The sequence below is a fragment of the Ipomoea nil genome, unplaced genomic scaffold (assembly GCF_001879475.1).
Source record: "Ipomoea nil cultivar Tokyo-kokei standard unplaced genomic scaffold, Asagao_1.1 scaffold2879, whole genome shotgun sequence".
Taxonomy (NCBI): Eukaryota; Viridiplantae; Streptophyta; class Magnoliopsida; order Solanales; family Convolvulaceae; genus Ipomoea; species Ipomoea nil.
In genome coordinates this window covers 284,076-289,471 of record NW_017619307.1, presented here as the reverse complement: position 1 = coordinate 289,471, position 5,396 = coordinate 284,076, and the positions used below count along the sequence as shown (strand labels likewise).

At 36.3% G+C, this 5,396-nt stretch overlaps 1 long non-coding RNA gene across 1 annotated transcript; it reads left to right on the top strand.

The window, feature by feature from the left end:
• The first annotated feature begins 333 nt into the window (after positions 1-333).
• Positions 334-514, top strand: LOC109160694. The gene is made up of 2 exons (XR_002050812.1): positions 334-407; positions 470-514. It is a non-coding gene; the product is annotated as an uncharacterized LOC109160694 (long non-coding RNA).
• Positions 515-5,396: the final 4,882 nt, after the last annotated feature.

Genomic DNA, 5,396 nt, shown 5'->3' with positions numbered 1-5,396 from the left:
TAAACGTAACAATGTAAAAAAGGAAGTATGGCAACCAACATAGTTGGCGTGGTGGTTCAGGTTGGAGGTTCGATCTCCACTCATGTGAATGGAGTAAATTATTTGGCTAGTTCCCTATCATTTAGTGTGCTAATTGTTGGGACGAAGGATTAGTCTTTGGCTATCGGCTAGAGAGATATTTTTGGACAACCAAAAAAAAAAAAAAAAAAAAAAAAAAGGAAGTACATTCCTCATGGGTGATGGGAAAATGTGCATTAAAATATCTCAGGAAAAATTACATTTTTCGTCCCTAAATTATAGGGTAATTGTAGAATTTATCTTTGAGTAGTGGTCATGTTCACTTTTCGTCCCTAAGTTATCATTGGCGTTGCACTTTTCATCATTTCGTGATCACTTTTCATCCCTGAGTTACACTAAAATTGCATATTTCGTCCATAATTTTTTATTCGTGATCCTTTTCGTCCATGAGTTATACTAAAATTGTAAATTCATTCCCTAATGTTTTATTAGTAAAGGAATGAAAAGTGAACATGACCAACACTTAGGGCCGATGAATTCTACAATTATCTTATAACTTAAGAACGAAAAATACAATTTTTCCTCCCAATATCTCAAATTATATTTCTCTTTTCATATGTCATTGTTATTGAACACAAAATCCTCTAGCACGTTTGCCTAAATACTACTACTCTATAAAAGCACATATGAATATATGATTCTTAAGGGTTAAAATTTAATTACTCTTCCTCCCTATTACTTTTTATTACAAAATGTAAACATGTAGTATTTGTTCATACAAACTTTTTCAATCTATTATGAAATTTGAACCAAAGACCTCTCATTTAAAGAATCACAGCTATGCTACTCAACCACAAAGCCTTTGGCTCCCTCCCTCTCTATTACTTAGAGTATAGAGAATTCACATTTTTTAAGTAATAGGTCAAAAACAGCACTTGTAGTTGCCAAACCATATGGTTACAAATATTTCTTAAATTGGGTGTATAATAATAAATTTAAATTAATTGATTAGTATATATGACTTATACAAAGCTAAGTAAATTTACTGTATTGAAGTCACCATAATTCACATTTCTACAATCTCGTGGGCCGGGATGTAGGGACTTTGGGGTAAGGGAATTTTCATAAATCACACGATTGAAATACTAGTTATTGTTAATAGCTATTGTTGACTCAAAGTGTTTTGTCAAAGTTATGTGCAAAAAGAATTCCAACTCTATAAAGGAATACCAAGCCTAAGAGGAGTAGTTATTGAAGAATACTAGTTCTAAAGGGAATTGTTATTGAAGTTTTTTCTAGTTCTAGTCTGATTAGGAATAGCTTTGTTATTCACAAATCTGTTAGGAGTAGCTACTATAAATAGGGGTTGTCCTTTATTGTAGAACTCAAGCATTCAACATTAATCTTGTGAGGTACGAGAGTCTTTGAGAATAGGATACTAAATTCCCCTAGAAAGTAGTACATGTGTTTAGGTTTCAATAGTTTGGTAGGAAAGATCATTCTATTGTGTAATCTCAGGTTCCAAACAGTGTACTTTAAATATTGAACTTTTAGTGGATTTAGGCAAGTTCTCAAATTGAGAAGTGCCTCGCAGATTAGGGTTGTTTGCCCGAACTGCGTTACAGATCGTTTGTGTTACAACTTACATTTCAACATCACTGTGTGTGTCGATCCTTAAAATTCTACAATTGGTATCAGAGCGGGCTGCTAAAATTACTAGCAGGATCCTACATTATCCAAAGGAACGACACAATGGATTTTCCCAGAGAAGGTTTATCGAATAGCAGACCCCCAGCCCTGAATAGTGAAAATTATTCCTATTGGAAGACTAGAATGAGAGTTTACATCATGTCCCAAGGTGAGAGAGTGTGGAGAGCAGTAGAAGAAGGCTGGGAACCACCTACTAATGAAAGAGGAGAAAAGAAACTAAAAAGGGAATGGTCTGAGGCTGAAATCAGAGAAGCTAACTACAATTCAAAAGCCATGAACTCTATATATGGGGCAGTGAGTGAAGAAACTTTTAAATTGATTTCTAACACTGAAATTGCCAAAACAGCCTGGGAAATCTTATGCAATCATCACGAAGGCAACACCATTGTCAAACAATCAAAACTACAGATGATTCAAACACAATTCGAAACTTTAAAGATGGAAGAAGACGAAAACATCACACAATTCAATGCAAAAATCCTAGATATAGCTGGAGCTGCATACAATCTAGGAGAACCTTTTTCCGAACCAAAATTGGTTAAAAAGGTACTCAGATCACTACCTGAAAGATTTCTCATGAAAGTCACAGCCATTCAGGAAAGCACAAATCTGGACACATACAAACTAAGTGACCTAATGGGAAATCTCCAGACGTACGAACTGGAAATGCTACAAAGAAAACCAAATGATTCAAACAAAAGTTTGGCATTTCAATCCAAGCAACATGCAGATTCAGATGAGGACACACAAAGCATGGAAGAGTCTATTGTCGTGCTCACCAAGAATTTAAATAAAGTGGTCAAGAAGTTCAACAAATTCAAAAATAAAAACAAGAACTTCTCAAATAACAATGGAAACAACACAAAAAACGAAAAGCCTCAAAATACCGAGGGGATACAGTGCTTCGAATGCAAAGGGTACGGACATATCCAATCAGAATGTCCAACGTACTTGAAAAGGAAGAATAAAACCTTTGTCACAACACTTAGTGACGATTCCGATAGTGAAGATGAAAATTCCAACTTTGTTGCTTTCACTACCAGGCACGAAGAAGAAAATACCTCTCAAGAGGACACACAAGAGCTATTCGAAGCATACACACTGCTGCAATCAAAATGGCACGAACTCATTAGAGTTAATACAGAACTCATGCAAAAGAATCGTGACTTACAAATTGAAAAAGAGAGAGAATTTCGGGAACATCTGGAAACAAAGGAAGAACTAAAGAAATTCCAGAAAAAGGAAGAGGAATTAACAAGGAAAATACAGTCCCTTGAAGAAAATTTGCAGAAAACAGAAAACACTGACAACAGACATACAGAAAACCCAGAGTTGTTACAACATCACTTTCAACACCGAAGGAGAATCAGATGTTACTACTGCCACAGATTGGGACACATAAAGGCGTACTGCTTCAAAAGGCAAAATGATCTCTATCACAGGCAAAACAACAGAGATTGGGCAGCACAAAGCAAAAATAACAGCAAGAAAATCTGGGTAAGAAAAGATCAGAATGTTGCCTACACCTCAAAAACTAGCAAAGAACAAAACGTATGGTATTTTGACAGCGGGTGTTCAAGGCATATGACTGGAAATCCAGAAAACCTAGAAAACATTCAGTATAAGAATGAAGGACATGTTACCTTTGGAGATGGAGGAAAAGGCTAGATCATTGCAAGCGGCATCTTGAATGTCCATGGGCTACCTAGGTTGCCAAAAGTCCTCCTAGTACAAAGTCTAAAAGCGAATCTAATCAGCATAAGTCAACTTTGTGAAGATAAACTCAAAGTAGAATTCTCTAAAGACAATTGCATTGTGTTTAATCAGAATCACAAGTGTGTCATGATGGGTAAAAGGTCCGCAAACAAATGCTATACATGGGATGGTGACCTATCTGGTTTACAGACAACTATCAAGCAAAAACAATCACGGCACCAACATATGAAACACACAAATTCTCATGACATCAAAGGGGACCAAGGAATATTCCTAGGTTATTCAGGTTATTCATCAAACAGTAGGGCTTTCAGTGTAGACAGTACAATGGAATACATGAATGTGGTTATTGATGACACAATTCCAATAATAACCACTAATGTTGACGAAAGTCGCAGAGTTGTTGAAACAACTGTTCCAACACTTCTGACTACTGTTATGCAGAATCACAAAATAGAAACAAAACCAGATGAAGAAAAAGATAAAAGGCAATCTATTGATTTGAAAATTCAGAAAAATCATCATTTAGAAAAAATCATAGGGGATCTCAATCAAAGAATCAAAACCAAGAGAAAGAAACAAGATTACCTCAAAATGGACGAAGAAGATTATTGCTTCACCACCAGGTTTGAAACAAAGAATATTGATAAAGCACTAAGAGATGAATTATGGATAGAAACTATGCAAAAGGAACTACAACAGTCTGAAAGAAACAAAGTCTGGGAATCAGTATCTAAACCCAAAAGATGCTAATACTATTAGAACAAAATGGATAAGTGTTGACAAAGCACTACTTGTTAAGCACTATGGAAACCAGATGGATTGGAAAAGGGGTAGTAAGACCAGTAGATGTGTTGGCACACAACCTGTTCGACAGAATGTCAAACTGGGCTCTGCTCATCTGTTTGATCTGAATGCAAGGCTAAACTGTGAGGCTGATGTTGAAGAAGTTGCGATAGGCTTGATGAATGAGATAGCTGAAACTGTATTGAGTGAGGTAGCATTCGTAGAGGAAGCTAGGCAGAAAGTGCTCCTTTCCTTTGACCATACACGATCAGATAGATCATCAGAAATCAAATCGGGGGATAATTGAAGACTTGTTCCCGGAGATTGATCAAATTAGCGAAGAAGGTAACAAATCTATATCTATTTTTGCGACTGGTGAGACTGCCAGATTGAAGGAAAACTCTCCGATTGTGACAATCTCAAGCGGGGAATGGGAGGACCTAGTGAAATCGAAGGAGAGGATCGCTCTGGTGGGGCGTTTTTGCGAGAGAGCGTTCGCCTTTGGACCGCCTTAGGGCGGGGCTGATCAGAGAGCGATCGAAAAGAAAAATTTCTTTTTATAGCTGTCAAGAAATCAAGAAAAGAATGATGAAGTCAAAAAAAAAAAAAATCAAGACAGCACTCATCAGATAAGAGAGATACGTGGAATCAATTAAGGGGGAGAAAAATCATAAATCAAGCCACTATGAGATCAAGATTTTTGCCAAAAATTTGACAAAGGGGGAGATTGTTGACTCAAAGTGTTTTGTCAAAGTTATGTGCAAAAAGAATTCCAACTCTATAAAGGAATACCAAGCCTAAGAGGAGTAGTTATTGAAGAATACTAGTTCTAAAGGGAATTGTTATTGAAGTTTTTTCTAGTTCTAGTCTGATTAGGAATAGCTTTGTTATTCACGAATCTGTTAGGAGTAGCTACTATAAATAGGGGTTGTCCTTTATTGTAGAACTCAAGCATTCAACATTAATCTTGTGAGGTACGAGAGTCTTTGAGAATAGGATACTAAATTCCCCTAGAAAGTAGTACATGTGTTTAGGTTTCAATAGTTTGGTAGGAAAGATCATTCTATTGTGTAATCTCAGGTTCCAAACAGTGTACTTTAAATATTGAACTTTTAGTGGATTTAGGCAAGTTCTCAAATTGAGAAGTGCCTCGCAGATTAGGGTTG